Source organism: Canis lupus, assembly GCF_048164855.1.
Source record: "Canis lupus baileyi chromosome 5 unlocalized genomic scaffold, mCanLup2.hap1 SUPER_5_unloc_4, whole genome shotgun sequence".
In the NCBI taxonomy this organism is placed as follows: Eukaryota; Metazoa; Chordata; class Mammalia; order Carnivora; family Canidae; genus Canis; species Canis lupus.
Window position 1 is genome coordinate 230,446 of NW_027326411.1, and position 16,957 is coordinate 247,402.

At 39.6% G+C, this 16,957-nt stretch overlaps 1 protein-coding gene and 1 long non-coding RNA gene across 2 annotated transcripts in view; one reads left to right on the forward strand and one right to left on the reverse strand.

The window, feature by feature from the left end:
- Positions 1-16,957, forward strand: part of LOC140629432 (outer dynein arm-docking complex subunit 2-like) — a 216,335-nt gene that overhangs the window by 179,631 nt on the left and 19,747 nt on the right. The gene's annotated exons all lie outside the window — the stretch shown is intronic.
- LOC140629434 (uncharacterized) overlaps positions 1-16,957 on the reverse strand; it is a 187,104-nt gene that overhangs the window by 81,892 nt on the left and 88,255 nt on the right. The window lies entirely within an intron of this gene.

The window sequence follows — 16,957 nt, forward strand, 5'->3', positions numbered from 1 at the left end:
TTTTTTTAAGATTTCATTTATTTATTTGACAGAGAACACAAGTAGGGGGAGTAGCAGGCAGGGCCAGAGGGAAAATCAGGCTCCTAGATGAGTAGAGTGCCTGACTTGGGACTCCATCTCAGGACCCTGAGATTATGACCTGAGCTGAAGGCAGATGCTTAACTGACTGAGCCACCCAGGCATCCCTCAGTTCTATGCTTTGTTGTCACAATTAGATTATGGCTAATTCTTACCCACTACTGAGATAAGAGCCTTCTGGTTACTCTACCTGAAACCCATAGATTATTAAGGCTTTCATGCTGAGTAGTGAGATCAGGCACTATTTGACCCGTAAGAGCTTCAAGATTGTTGTCTGGGTAAGTACTTTCTGCACACACAAGTGCTGATCAGTTCTGTGCTAAAGCTTCATGGGCATCTACTACACATCTCCAGAGTTCTGTGCTCAGAATGTTCTCTCCCCTCCAGTAATCTTCCCTGAAGACTCCAGTCATCACAGCTTTCCAACCTTCCAAGTTTGGCCTCCCAGCTCGGAGAGGCTGCTGTGCTTTGTTCGGGTTCTCTTTCCCTGCACTCCAGCTCTCTCCAGGCAGGAGCTGGGTCAGTGGTTGGGCTTACCTCTTGAATTTACCTTTTCTCAGAGATGATTGTCCTTTTTTGCCTGATGTCCAGTGTCTTAAAAGCCATTGCTTTATATATTTTACTATTTTTAAGTTTTTTTAGACAGGAAGATAAATCCAGTCCCTATTAGCCTATCTTGCATGAAGCAGAATTCCTATTTCCTTTTTATCCTTTCTTTATATAATAAATTCATGGAAAGTGAGAGCTGGGAGACGTGAGTTACCTGTTTAAATACACATTTTGCAGATGAGGAATGTAAGGCCCAGATCAGTGAAGTACCGAAAACCACACTGTCAACACATGGCATAACATCATAAATGATTGTGATGTCTCGTTTAGGGCTGTTTCCACAGATGAGGGAATTTCAAACTGTGTCTCGTGGACTGTTAGGGTCCCCCTGGGAGAGATTGGGGCCCAGTCCTCAGGGCAAGGTGGAAGCCAATGCTTGGTGTGGGGGGCAGTCACCTACTTTAATTAGAGCAGCTAGTTTTTCCATTTTACATATTAGGATTATGCATGAGATCTTGTTTTAAAACAGCTTTTTGTTGCTTTAGAAAAAATTGAAAATTACTGCACTAGGGCCATGCTGCCCTTTAATTGTTGTTTATGAAACCCAGTAGGAGCTCTTTTTCATATTTATTTAGCACTCTGCTTTGACAGAAAGATTTACAAAATAAGAATCAAGAATTTTAATCTTAATTCTTTGCATTTTTATAAGTGTAGTGCATCTAAAAATCTGATACCAGAATGACTCTTTGAAGCCACTTTTTGTTTGTTTGTGTTTTTAAATTTTCCTTGGACAGCTCTAGGAAATGCTTTTACGCTTGATGTGATTCAGTGGTCTTCTACAATATCCAGGGAGCCCTTGGAAAAATCAAATGTGTCTCAGACAGTCTGAGCTAATAGGACACTTGTCTCCTTCATCCATACTAGCTCTGCTTCACTCTAATGAATCCATCTTACTTCTTTTATGTCTCCACTACCACATTCCCAGCAGAATAAATTTCCCTCCCCTTCCTGAAGGCTAAAGGTGAGAAAAGATGAAAAACAGAGCTGCATGTAAGTAGAGCAAAAGAGATAGTGATAAAAGTAATATCATTTTCATTTTATTTGGCTTCCTGTGTGCCATTCACACATACCCTTTTATTTAGTCTTCTCCATTTTCCAGTAATATGGGAATTATCTTTATTTTGTAGGTAAAGAAACTGAGTTACATAATGATTAGGCGACTTGCCCTGAATCACCCAGGTCATAAGGAAAGGACCCAAGAAATCTGGTTCTGCAGTCTGTTCTCTTAACGGCCACTGCAGGGTAAAGCAGTGTGTGGGTGTGGACGCTGCTGTGTAAGGCTGTGTTTGAAAGACTAAGCCTGGTTGAGAAACTGCTTTATGAGACAGAGCAGCTGTCTCGGAAGGCACAAGGGGGAATAGGACTTGACAGAGAACATACTTGTTTTATGGAGGAATGGTGCCGTCCTCCTGCATCCCAAATGCTCTGTTTCTTTCCTTGGTTTTCAGGATTTTCTAGTCTTGCTTGCTGTCTTTGCAGCTTTATGCTAATTAAGCATTATTACTAGTAAGAGTTATGGTATATGTAGTTAAAACCATATGATTTTGTGATTTTTTTAAAGTTATTTCTATTACGTAGACTTTAAGAAGGGTAGCTATATTTTCCAAATATTAGTATTAGTTAATACTAATGACATTTTATGTCATATATGTTTGTATGCATAAGTATATACCCATATATGTATATATTTGCATTTTAATTTATTTTATTTTTTTAATTTTGTTTATTTATTCATGAGAGACACAGAGAGAGAGAGAGAGAGGCAGAGACACAGGCAAAGGGAGAAGCAGGCTCCATGCAGGGAGCCCCACGTGGGACTTGATCCCAGGTCTCCAGGATCAGGCCCTGGGCTGAAAGCGGTGCTAAACCACCGAGCTACCCGGGCTGCCCTATATTTGCATTTTTAGAATTAAGATAATTGAAACTAGAAAACTGGAATACATCAGCTTTGGGTTTAATTTAAATCTTTTACACTAATCTACGTCAATTTTCTATACCTACCACTTACATGAGCTCTATTCCAAATGTCTAAGATCTTTGTAACTAGTCACCTTTCATGTATCTTATTTTTACTTTTAAAAACATCCCCCCGGGTGTCCCTGGGCGGCTCAGAGGTTTGGCGCCTGCCTCCGGCCCAGGGCGTGATCCTGGAGTCCCGGGATCCAGATCCGCGTCGGGCTCCCTGCATGGAGCCTGCTTCTCCCTCTGCTTGTGTCTCTGTCTGTCTCTCTCTTTCTCTGTGTCTCTCATGAATGGATGAATAAAATCTTAAAAAAACAAAAAAACAAAAAAACACGTCCCCCACTACCAAGGGATGACTTCTAGGTACCTTAAATGCCATTAATTATTATGCAGTAAAAAGAAAAATCCCTAATGAAAGAAATCAAATTAAAAATCTAAGTTCAAACTGGATACCTGCAATAAAAAGGTCATGCCTCTTAGCACATCTTGAATAATAGCGTCCATTCTTAGCCTTATAACTTCTTACGAGTCAGCGCTTTCATCTCTCCTTACACAATACTCTTTAAGTATTATGGAACATTCCCAACAGTTACTCCTGGGCCACGTTCATGTACTGTGGTGCATTGCCACAGTGTTTCTCAAAGGGTGGTCTATAGTCCACCTGTCTAGAGCAATATGGAGTTTGAAAAAAAAAAAAAAAGACTGCTGGGCCATACCCTAAATGGACTGACTGAGAGTCTCTATGAATAAGACCTGAAAACTGTATTTCAATAGCTCCTAAGGTAACTGAGAAGCACACAAAAGTTTAAGAACCCTTGATCCACAGGAGTTTCAGTGGCAAGAGAAGCAGACTATCATTTATATTCATTGGTCCATGACGCTAAATGCAAGGGAAATAAAAATCAGCCTTCTCAAAGAAAAAAGTTAAAGAATGCTTGAGGATGAGTAAGCCATTACATGGAAAACTAATCCCCTCAACAAATACAACTGTGTATGTAGAATGCTCCAGTGTATGATGTCATGCTGAACAGGATGAGTGTGGCTCTGGCCCATGAGAGATTGGGATAGGCATATAGTTATAGAATTGCACTTTGCTGTATTCCTGCAAGCATGAAGACAATCTCCCTAGGGCACTTGATTTGCTCCTCATCAAAGAAAAGAAAACAAGGAGAACTTTCTGCTAATGCTATAAAAATATATCTATAAGTTCCTAAAACTGAGAGAAGACAAATTGACGTGTTGACCAGTTTAAAATACTCTCCTAAAATAGGAAGACCTGACCCAGTATGCCGGACCCCTGGCCAAGCCAACTAATGGTATTGCCTCCAAAAGTTTATCAAAATATATGTTATATGTTTGTCTTCTAAAACACTGCTTCCTAACCTTTCCCCTGTCAGCAGAAAAGTATGGGATATTTGTATGGCACCCTGGAATAAATGGACAAAGTTGCGGTGGCTTGGATGCAACTGGTCTGGGGCTTTTTCTTGCTCTTGGTCTCTCCCAACAGTCCAATGGCTAAGGACTTGCTATTCGAAGTGTGGTGCCAGACAGGAAGCAACAGGAGCACCAAGGTGCATATTAGAAGTTCAGAATCTCAGACTCTACCTCAGACCTACTGGATCAGAATCTGCATTTTAAGTAGATTCCCAGATGGTTAATATTCATAGTAAAGCTTGAGAAGCACTGGATAAGGAGTACACTTAAACTTAGAAAAAGGAATTAAATGTTGCTAAAGTATTCCTTCCATGATTGCCTTTATTAATTATCCGAATTTGATATGGTTTTAATATTTTCTATAAAGTTGATTTGGATGGACCCTAAAGGTATGTTACATGTATAAATGTGATTTAATTGTTATAAGTGTGCTGAATGCATAAAACTGTTTTATATACATTGCTAAAATTTCTGATTTGGGACATGTGGTCACTATAACTTTTCTAACACTATTTAAGTATTTCATGTTATTATCCGAAACCACATGCTAGACGAGAAAATTTCATAAGTCTTCTACTTTCTTCAGTAGAAAGCAACTTTATTTGCCCTTATATTGTTGACTTCATATTTCATGGGGACACTCTTCTGATATCCTAGATTCTGATGAATTAGTCCACATTCAGACTATTTGTTGTTTAAATTAATTTATTAAGTTTGAATGCCAAATTTTATAGTTGTCTCTTAGGTAACTGTGGTATGTAGAGATATTCTTCATCAGTCAATTGCTTTTCTACTCAGTTATACTGGGCAGCCATTGCAGCATCCATCATAATTGTATTCAAATTTTGTATATTTACACAGATTACTGGAATGATGTGTAAATTATTATTGATTCAGCTCTCTTTCCTAACCCTTAGGGTATCTGTGTACAGATTTGTGTGCAAGCAGGATGTTTCTGTTAAGATTTAATATTCCATAATAAGTGACTTCAGCCTCTTACTTTTTAAATTGTGACACCAGTTTCTAATTTATTTTAGATACTAGTTTCTCATCTATTCTAGAGAATATATAACACATTATGTATAATTGCAGACATTTACATTGTTTACAAATTATAGAGTACTTCAACATTCTGAGAAACTTACAAATGGATAACTTGAACATAATGCTTTTTAAATAATCTTCTACATACTAAGTGAGAATAAAGTAGGCCTATTACAAATAGTGCTGCTATGAGCATTCTTGACATGATTTTTGGTGGACCTATGCACTGACTGATAATTGGTTTTAATAATTATTACTAAACAATTACTTTTGCTGTACTGATTTCATGCCAGATGAGAGTTCAAATGTTCAAACTTGGATAAATATTTGGATTGGATAAATATCCAATATATTGGATAAATATTCAGAATTTTAATCACTTGGCTCCTCGGCTCAGTTGGTTAAGCATCTGACTCTTGATTTCAGCTCAGGTCATGATCTCAGGGTCCTGAGGTGGAGCCCTGTGGGGCTCCTCACTCAGCATGGAGTCTTCTTGAGAATCTCTCTCTCCCTCTCTCTCTCTACCCTTCCTTCTGCTCTCTCTGTCTCTCTCTCACACAAATAAATAAATGAAATCTTTAAAAAAATAATTGTAATAACTTAGCTGACTTGACTTTCCTTTTCAGTTTGTCATTTAAATTTATTTAAAGATTTTACCACAGGTACCACATTTTTAGTTTCCACTTTAAGTTAATCTATAGGAAATAGTCTATTGCTTTATAGAATCTATTTAAAGGTAATTTTATATGCTTCTGAATTTCCCTTTTAGCAAAATAATCCTTCAAATGATTGCAGATTGATAACTATTAGTGAAAAGAAGTGATTCCACTCTACTTTATTTCCATAGGCTGGTTATTAATTTATTGAAATCAGAGGAGATTATGCACTGCTAACTGGGGGCAAGACCTCTTGAAAAGTGTAATCAAGAATGACCACATATGTTTAGTGCTGATCCAGGCGATGACTCCTCCTTCACAAAGATAACCCTTTGCAAAGGGGTAGAATAAAGTCACAGTATACAGATCCTCCACACAGGCAGGACTTGGCCTAGTCATCACTCCCAGAATTCAGGAGGAAAGAGTAGGACTACAGGCCTCATAGCTTTCTCAAATGCTATAAGAAGGTCCTGGTCAAAAAAATAATAATAAATGGACAAAATAATTATTAAGTGTGCTGAATGCTATGAAGGAAACAAATGGGGCTGGATGAAGAGTAATAGAGGGCTAACATATTTTATTTAGACCAGGAAATCAGAGAAAGCATCTTGGAGCAGGTGCATCTAAACTAAGATATAAAGGATGAAGACAAGAAGAATTTGCAGAAAGAAAGTATGTGCAGGGGCCATAAGGTGGGAATATGCTTAGAGTTTCCAAGGACTTATAAGAAGATCAAGGCAGTTGAGGCTAAGTGACAATTGAATGGGAGAGTGACACAAGATGTGTTTAGAAAGCTGGAGGGATGGGGGTGGGGGCCTGGATTACATGGGGAATGCCAGACCATAGTAAAGAATTGGGATTTTGTTCTAGTGGTACTGAGAAGCTATTGAAAAATTTTAATGTGAACAGTGATATGATCCCATTTGTGTTTTTGAAGATCACTCTCAGAGGTCTGTAGGGAGAAGGTCAGAAAGGGTGTTGGCAAAAACCCTCTAGGAAGCTGGTGAGCTGTCAAGTGCATGGGAACATGGCAGCCTAAACAGGGCTTCATTACAGATTAAATGCGAGATTAAGAGAAAAGAAAGAATTATGGATTTATTCACAAACTTTTTTTTTACAAGGTTTCTGCTATGAAGAGGGAAATACTATAGTGGTAATAGTTGTTAGGAAGCCCCTCTTTATTTTAAATTTCACCAAACAATTTGGAATCACCCATTAAATGAATAATTAGCAAATATTAGAATATTAGGCTTAATAAGAGGTTGCAGTGCTTTCCCTTGACTAACAAATATGTAATATAAATAGCTGTATATATTTTATAAAATGGAAGTTATAGAATAATCTCTTTAAAATAGCAGCCAATTACTGAGTGGTCATTGCTGGGTTAGGTGCTTTCTTATTTCATTTGGTCTTTGCAAGAACCCTGTGATGCAGGCAATACTGTCCCCATTTTAAGGATTTGTGAAGCTTTAGTTCAATAGTCTAAGCGATGTGTCCAAAGCCCCATAGATAGAATGCAGGATCAATTGGGATACAATAAATTGCAAGCAATGTAAACAACACAAATAAGCTTGGGTGCCAAAGAAGATACACAGATATTTAACATCTCATGGGCAAGAAAGCAGCGAAGCTGTAGGGGCACCTGGGTAGTACAGCCTGTTGAGCACCCTACTGTTAGTTTTGGCTTGGGTCATGATGTTAGGGTCCTGGGATCCAGGCAGAGTCTGCTTGAGATTCTGTTTCCCTCTCCCTCTGCCCCATCCATTCATGCTCACACGTGTTCTCTCTCTCCCTTCCTCCCTCCCCCATCCCTCTATATAAATAAGTCAAGAAAGAAAGAAAAAGAAAAGCAAGCAAGAAGGTAGCAGACCCAGATCTAAAAAGGTACTGAGACAGGGTCTCACAGGTTTTCTAGTACATTTTTTTCCTCATCTGTCATCTGTATCTGTTCCATGTTATTCTTTCTCCATCAGTTGGCTTTCCTTGTTTTTCTGTGGTTTCCTCCACTGTGTCCCCAAGCTTCACTCTCCAGTCAACCCAGTGAGGCCACATAGTATTCCCACTTTTTAAAAAAGATTTTATTTATTTATTCATGAGAGACACAGAGAAAGGGGCAGAGACATAGGCAGAGGGAGAAGCAGGCTTCCTGTGGGGAGCCCGATGCGGGACTCGATCCTGGGACCCCGGAAGCACGACCTGAGCCAAAGGCAGACACTCAACCACGGAGCCACCCAGGTGCCCCCTATTCACACTCTCAATTCGGAAACTTCAGGGAAGGGGGATCTGACTGGCCCAGTTCAGGAAGAGTATCCACCTTTCATCCAATCAGTATGGACAAGGAAACAGTGTGTCATTTACAGAACTGCTTCCAAGGCTTGCCCTGGGGGTGAGGTACAGGAGCAGGCAAGAGCATCCCTGGTGGGCTGGGCAGATACCGTAAAGGGTGTGCACTAATGTGACAAGCCAGGATTTGGATTTCTGGACCAATAATGGGAGAAAATTTTAGGGCAGTTAACATTTACTCTTTTATTATCATGCTGTTATTGAGGGTGTTTTGGAGTTATATAACTTTAGTTGTGAGGTTATTTTGCAAGTCTTGTAAAGATGTACAGAAGTCATTTTAGGGATCCCTGGGTGGCGCAGAGGTTTAGCGCCTGCCTTTGGCCCAGGGCGTGATCCTGGAGACCCGAGATCAAATCCCGTATCGGGCTCCTGGTGCATGGAGCCTGCTTCTCCCTCTGCCTATGTCTCTGCGCCTCTCTCTCTCTCTCTCTCTCTGTGTGACTATCATAAATAAATAAAAATTTAAAAAAAAGTCATTTTACCCAGTATTTTTTTTTAAAGATTTTATTTATTTATTCATAGAGACACACACACAGAGAAAGGGAGAAGTGGGCTCCATGCAGGGAGCCCGACGTGGGACTCTATCCCAGGTCTCCAGGATCACGCCCCCGGCTGCAGGCGGCGCTAAACCACTGTGCCACTGGGGCTGCCCTTACCCAGTATTTCTAAAAAGAGTTATGCCATGTTTGTTAAAATTATAAATTCTTGCTAACAGCTTTGGCTAGCTCTATTGTTATTATTAAAAACTCATTCATAAAGCAACCTTTGTGAATTAAATGGATGTAAGTTATAAAATGTGGAAAGTAATTATTTGTAATTTTTATTGAGAATATTTTGGACCTACCACTCGTATGGAATAGCATTCTGAAATTTAAACAGTGACTTTTTGCTTTTTTTTTTTTGTCCAATACTTTGTGATTAAATGAGGCCTATTATTATCTGTCATCTTGAAGTGTAAGAAACAACACTCATATGCATTTTGAATCTATGCAAACAGTCTTCATTTTATGAACATATAAGCCTATGAAGTATTCACATGTTGGTTTTGGGACTTTAAACTTGGCAAATTACAGATTCTCATTTTTTTATCTGTCACTGTTGGCTCCAAACAGTAAATTGAAACCACAGGATTTATCTGGCACATACACCAAGCTAATGTTTTTCCCTTGCTTTAAATTAGCTGCTACTTAATGACTAAGAAAGGGTGTATGAGATGGCAAATAGCATAAGAGCAATAACAAACACAAATCACTGCCAACCACACAAAGGCTGCTTGAATTTTGGCTGATTAAAAACCAAAACATGTCTATCATGTTGTATTCAGAAACTTCATAGCAACAGGTGAACACCCTAATCTTTGTTTAGTTTAGAAGAAGCCAATGAAAGGTAAGGACAAAAGGTCATTTCCATCTGAGTTGCATAAGAGGCCTATCAGGTGTGAACCTCCATTCCCTAAACTGGGGGAAGCTGAACCAAAGCCTTAGTATTTGCTTCTCAACATTGTATTTCTAGAGATTGCTACTTACCTATCCTAATAAATTTACTATAGTATCACTGCCAGATAAGAAAAAAGCATTAGGGCTCAGAAGTGTTGGAGTCCATGAAATTTAGACTTGGGGCTGGAGAGTTATTCTTTTTCTTAATGTAATCATGTTACCAAAATTAGGAATATCAGGCTACATTAGAGTTTTTCTGATCACAAATAAAAGAAAATGACAGGACTGGGTAGCTTATGTTGTCTAAACTGTACAGTCCAGGATTCCTCAAAATTACACAGGTTTGGATATCAAGGCATTAGATTGGCATAGATGCTGTTGGCACATGTTAAAGGATCTTTCGGTCTAGAAAAAGACACTTTTCCTGCCGAGCTGTAGGTCTCTTGGAGCTGTTCAACAGTAGCTGTGCCCTGCAGCCTTTTTGGTAATAAATGATCCGTTTCAAATAAATGAAGTGGCAGCCAACTCTGCAGAAAGAATCACTTTCTAAAAAAGAGAGACAGTTTGGGAGGGTCAGAAATACACAAACAGCATGGTAAAATAAAGTATATGCTGCTCTTTTTAATGGAAAAGATTGTTACTGGTTACATTTGCCAAATTCAATCAGTATGCCAAAAAGTCGAGGAATCTGGCAGGGACTGTGCAGAGCAGTTCCATCTTTCATCTATATTTCTTCTCTGTATTTATCTAGCTTCAGAAAATGCCAGGAATGTCTTTTCCTTCCGACTTGGCCCTTTTGCTAAACCACAGAAATACACCGGGCGGCTTCTCGTAATTGTTTGGTTACTTATAGTACAGTCAGTCTTTAAACTTGTGAAAAATATATTCTTTCCATTGGAAATTTATGAAAAGCACCAACAACTGTTTGTTTTCATTTTCTGAAATTTACCCCAGGAACAAAAAAAAAATCAGTTTTATTAATTGGCAGCTACTTGATTCAATACACAGAGGCAGGAGGCCAGCTCATTATTTTTGGCCTTCAGCTGACCCAAAATGGTTTTCTCGTATAAGAAGCTATTCACAGATGCTAGACATAAGAATTAATAATAATAATAATGGCATTTCAGACTTCATGAATAAGTAGTTTTTGGCACTCAGAAAATATCTTCTGTTTTTCACTTGAAAACAGCAATCCTGTTATATACGAAAAGTAAACAGTGCTTGAATTAGCACGTTGGAGTCTTTAATGTACCAAAAATATGCATGCATTAACATTCCCTTCTAAGGCTCCTTTTTTTTTTTCACTTCCTTCAGGATCAATCAGTTTTTGTTAAGAAAAAAAATACAAAACTCTTGGGTTCTTAGGAGCTGTGTTCTCTGTATTTTCCAACCTATTGCCATGGTGTAAGATGTCTCTTTGAAATGTCTTTGGACACAAATTTAAAAGTACAGGTGCTAAACAAAAGTTACATTTTTAAAATCAAATTAATTATAGCTTTTTCAGATCGAAATCAGAGCAACTATGCCTGTGGTTCAGGAGTGATCAAACATAATGGCTTATCCTTATGGTTAACAAGTTAGGATTTGTTTATAATATCCTAGTTTGCAATATGCTTTTGGGAAAAAGCACTTCATTCTCTAGGTCTTTAGTTATCCGTGAGTAAAAGTAAGAAAAATATTTCTAAAGTTGAAGCTATTATTCTTTATAACCCAAGTTTTAAGTTTGAATCCCCAAGGAGGAAAAAAATTAGAAAAGCACCCCTCTTTTCCATGTACAGCAGTGAAAACTGACATGCTGTTTGGGGGGGTCTCTTTATGACATGGGGCTTAGTATTTTTACCTCTGCTTATGGTAAGAAGTAACTTAAAATATGCACACTGACTAGTGCAAATATTGATACTTTCTCTAGGTCATGCTTTTCTGATTGGGGGAGATCTGATCACATTTCTGTGAAAATAAATTCCAAAAGGTATTTTTTTTCCTCAGATGGTCACTTGCCAGTGAAACTACTTATAAGAATGTTGACTGGATGATTTTACTCCACCTTGCATGCAGAAAAGTAAAAATGAAAATCTCTTTGAAAATTGTCATCTTTGCCAAAGAGAAGTAGAAACACATCTAAGATGTGTTGCATGATCAGCTAGGGACAGGTCTGCTGGCACAATGCTGCATGGTCAGAGGGCTGCACAGATGGAAATGCAGCATGCTTACTGAGACGTGGAGAGGAAGCAAAGATGCTGCTTTACTTTATGGTGAAACCGTGTGTCAACAACAAATTATCATATGTCCGGATATATATCTGGATGAATATACCTTTCTTGCACCAAAATGTGCCCTCCATTTTGTTTGCACAAGTCCCAGAAATTCTCATAGTGGGGGAGTTTGGGTCTGGAAGTTGAGTGTTCAAGATCTGGACTTAGGTAACATTCAGTCCAGCTCTCTTGTCAAAACTAGGGCAAGTCCCCCCTCATACATATCTGTTAGTGGAGTTGTATTATTCAAATTACATAAAAAATTATTACAACGTAAGAAGATAACTCAAAACTTTGCAAAATGTCAGCAAAGATATACGGATGGCAAACAAGCACATGAAAAGATGCTCAAAATCATCATCACTAATCATCACAGAAATGAAAACCAAAACTTCTTGAGAAACAGGCACACGCTCCTGGAATGGCGCAAATTCAAAAGCCTGACAATACAAAGTGATGACAAGCATGTGGAGAAACCAGCACCCTTATATACTGCTCACACACTGGGAATGCAACAGGATACAGCCACCTTGGAAAACAGCTTGCTGGTTTCTTACAAAATTAAACATGCACCTACCATATGGCCCAGCCTCTCTGCCCCGAGCTATCCACCCAAGAGAAATGAAAACATGTGCACACAGAAACCTCTCTGTGAATAGTTATAGCAGCATTCTTCTTAATCACCAAAACACAGAAACAATCAAAATGTCCTTCAACAGGTGAATGGCTGAATGACAGGTACATCCATACAATGGAATATACTACCCAGCAATGAGAAGGAACAAGCCGTGACATATGCAACAATATGGACTGATGTCAAAAACCCTGTGTTGAGAGAAGCCCCATTTCTAGTTTTGAGGCTTAGCTGTGATTCACTTAACTCTCCTGGTTAGGTTTGACTTTTATTAAATCAGTCCTCTGTGCTTCAGCTCCATTTTAAGTTTTAGCTCTGGCAATTCAATTAAATTAATAATTGATGATTAACCAGAAATTAACTATTAATCAGTTGATAACACTTATTAGTAATTAAATGGACACCACCGCCATGACTTCTCTGTATTTTTCATTCATTGATTGCTATCCTAAAAGAAATGATGTCCTATCATAGAAAGAATGATTTGATAATGAAGCCTTAAGACAAGAATCCAGGCAGCCTATAGGCACTAAAGCTGCCAAAAGCCATTTTTTAAGAATAAGAGCATCAGAATTTTCTGATGTACTTTTTATAGGATATAGCCAGTGATTTGCATGCAAATTTAGGTAGGTTTTGAAAAAATCATATTTTTTTATTTTTAAAGATTTATTTATTCATGAGAGAGAGAGAGAGAGGCAGAGACGCAGAGGCAGAGGGAGAAGCAGGCTCCCCGCAGAGCCAGGAGCCTGATGCAGGACTCAACCCCAGGACCTTGGGATCACAACCTGAACCAAAGGCAGACATTTAACTGAGCCACCCAGGTGCCCCGAAAAGATCATTTTAGTTGATAGCCATATATAATATATATAAGTATAATTTTTTTATATAAGTATAATTTAAACAGATGTCCCAAAGCCAGTCCATTGATTGAATTTAGAAAATTAAATATCAGGAAGAAACTTACTAATTAAATAAATAACACAGCAGTAAAATTTTTGGGGTTTGGTGCCATCAGAACTGGGTTTGAATTCTGCCTATGGGTGCAGCTGCCAAGTCACCCTGCTTTCCCAGGCTCCATGGTTCTAAAAGGATGATAATATGTACCTCAAATAGTTACTGAGAGGATGAAAATGACATATATAATATATACATCTTTCTATATAACATGACATGTATATACACACACACACACACACACACACACACACACACACACTTACATATATATAAAGAGCCTGCCTCGCAGCGGGTGCATCAGAATGGCTGCTGCTATCCTTAAAAGAGTGGCATCTTGCCAAGTTGAGCTGTGGTGTGGGGCAGGTGGCTTTCTAACAGGCTTCTCCCTGGATTCAAGTCCAGTTCCTGTATACCGAACAAATCAGACAGCAGCAAAGTCCTTGACCTCGATGTTCCCAGTGTAGACAGAATTTGGCGTGCTGGCCTGAAAAATGCTGTGTGGACAGCCCTGTATCCATGGTGGGATCTGACCACAAATACAGCTCCCCAGAGAGGCTGCAGGCAGTACTGTGCCCCCCTAGAGGGTAGCTCTAGCTTAGCTCTTTCCTGTAGCTTGACCACAATGCAGAGGCCACACTTGTATCTACAGGTAGGAATGTGCTGCCGTGGCCACCTCCGCACCTTAGGTTGTGTGTTTTGTTGGGACCTCTGTGACTGGGTGTAACCTCAGAGTACGCCCTACGGTCACTGACAGTATAAAGCCAAATAACACAGGATATTTCAGGTTTCTGTCTAACTACACACAACTATCTGTTAAAAGTCCTCAAGCCATTTCTTCAGAGACCATATGACTCAGATATGTGTCCCCCGAATGTGTGTTTGGGTTTTTGGTGAAGAAGGTGATGTGACAATTCAATGGGAGAATCAGTAGAAAACCTTGGCTTGTGGCTGCCCTGATCAATCAAGGCTTTTGCAAAAGCCTCTTCTGTGAGCAAATACCATACTCCTAAATCCACCACTGCCTTTAAGACACTAACATGGTTTCCTTTGCTCTGAATGAGGCCTCATGTGATGGACTCTTGCCTGCCTCTCTACCATCACACCCGCCTTCTTTCCTCACTGCCCTTGTGGCATGGACTGCTGAGTGTCCACCCACATCCCTCCTCCACTCTTTGATGCTAATTTTAGCACAGCAAATGGCTTCCAGCCACAGGATACATCTCTCAGCCTCCCCTGAATCTTGCTATGACCCTGTGAATGAGAAGTGAGAAGTGATGCACGCTACTTGTGTTTCTCGCCCTACATCAAGGCTCACATGTGTATCCCAGGTCACATCCCTCTCCCTACTCCTGAAGGCTAAAGAATAGAGACCACTGGGTGGCTTTGGACTCTAGCCAACCCACTGACAGTGGTAGAGCCACGTTACTGCCCCTGGACCACTTGCTCAGTGTCACATGAGAGGAAACAAACTTCTAGGTTGTTTAAACCACTAAGTTTGGGAGTCTGTATGTGAAAATAGTTTATCCTGGACTCAACATACTCAGGGGCGCCTGGGTGGCTCAGTAGGTTAAGCATCTGTCTTCAGCTCAGGTCATGATCCCAGGGTCTAGGGTTCGAGCCCCATGTCTGGCTTCCTGCTCAGGGGAACTGCTTCTCCCTCTCCACCCTGCTCTCTTACTATCTCTCTCTCTCAAAAAAAATAAAATACTTTTTAAAAAGTTAACCTACTCATAGGAGTTGATTTGGCAAGCATTTGGTACCTTTGTATGAAAAGACAGACACATGGTCTTGGATGGGAGACAGCTACTTGCCACGATGTACAAATGGAGAGCAGAGCAGGGGCTGACTGCTACTCATCTCTTCTGTTGGTGCCTCTGGGCTCCGCACAAACCCAAATCTCTAGTAGGTGGCCCCACCATTCTTCCTGTGTCTGGAATGTTCTCCAAATGCCCATACCACATTTTGCACTGCTCACATCCATCCTTTGGGCTTTGGATTCACTCTTGCTCCTCCGGGGAGTCTGTATTTACTGCCTGCCTACATATGTGCTCTCCTAGCACTGCCTCCTCTTCTCTGTTGTATGGACATCACTGTTTGTCTCGGGAGACTATAAGATTCCTGAAGGCAGAAGCCAGGCCTGTGTCATGCACTTCTGCATTGCCAGGCACAGTTCATGCCATGGTGCAGAACGTAGTGAATATCTGCTGAATGAAGCAATGAACTTCTCCCCATTTTTAGTACTGCCACATAACCACAATTAGGATCGAAATACTAATATTTCGAAATGCTCTGCAAATGTGAAGGCAAACAAAAGCAGCATTTGAGGAGGGTACATATTTATGATCTTTTTCTTCTGCATAGCCACAGAAGCCCAGTGCTTAAATTGTTTATTTTTGTTTTTAAACAATACAGAAAGGGGTTGGGATCCTATAATGCATTTGACTTTTCAACTCTATATTTTCCCTCTGCTAGAGAAGTTTAATTTTTCTCTGTGATTTTTTTTTTTTTTTTTTTTTTTTTTTTTTTTTAGTTTGTACCCTGGAAAAGTAAGGTGATAAATACAGGCAATCATTGCAAAGTATGACTATTGCCGGGCGCTAATGTTTTCAAATTGCTGATGATTTTTAGGGACACCACAAACTGGCCGCACTGTCAGTAGCATTTGGCAGTCATAACTGGCAGCAGGAAATCAGACTGTAAATTTAGAAAGCATTGTACCATATTTGGGAATGCACCTCAAAGTCACCTCCAAATATGTCATGGTCATGTAGCTGGGGTTCAGAGTGAAGTTAACTATCCCTTATTATGTATTTTTGTGGTATGTGAAAAACTTCAAAAAGCATGGCTGGGAAAAAGAGAAAGCCAGTTTGTTGCATCAAGGTAAAAATTTCAAAGCTTTTAACTTTAAAAATTACCACTACCAAGTTAGGAAAGCCATTTAGCACTGATACTTTCTTCATAAACACTTGACTTTACTGAAATAATTTTAAAATTATTTCTGCTACTTATAATTTTAATGCTCATTAAGATCATTTTCATAGTAATGGCTTATGTCAGAGTAAGCTGATAGGCTGAAAAGAGATACTTAGTTTTTTTTTTATTTATTCATGATAGTCACACAGAGAGAGAAAGAGAGAGAGAGGCAGAGACACAGGCAGAGGGAGAAGCAGGCTCCATGTACCGGGAGCCCGACGTGGGATTCGATCCCGGGTCTCCAGGATCGCGCCCTGGGCCAAAGGGAGGCGCCAAACCACTGCGCCACCCAGGGATCCCCTTAGTTTTAATACATGAGAACTTTAACATACCATAGGATCATGGAGAGGATAAGATTCTAATTGTGAATGTCTCCTCTTGAAATGCAACATTAAGTAAATCCTTTTACTCTGTGTTAAGGCATAACACTTGAGAAAAAATAGCTTTGCCGATTACGTGTATTATGGTAATTCATCCAATGTGCTTAGGGCTCCTCTAGTGTCCCAAAGGAGGAAACCAGTTGTCATGTAAGTTTCTAGGACATTTGTGACAAAGTTCTGCACCAAAGCAATTCAAAAT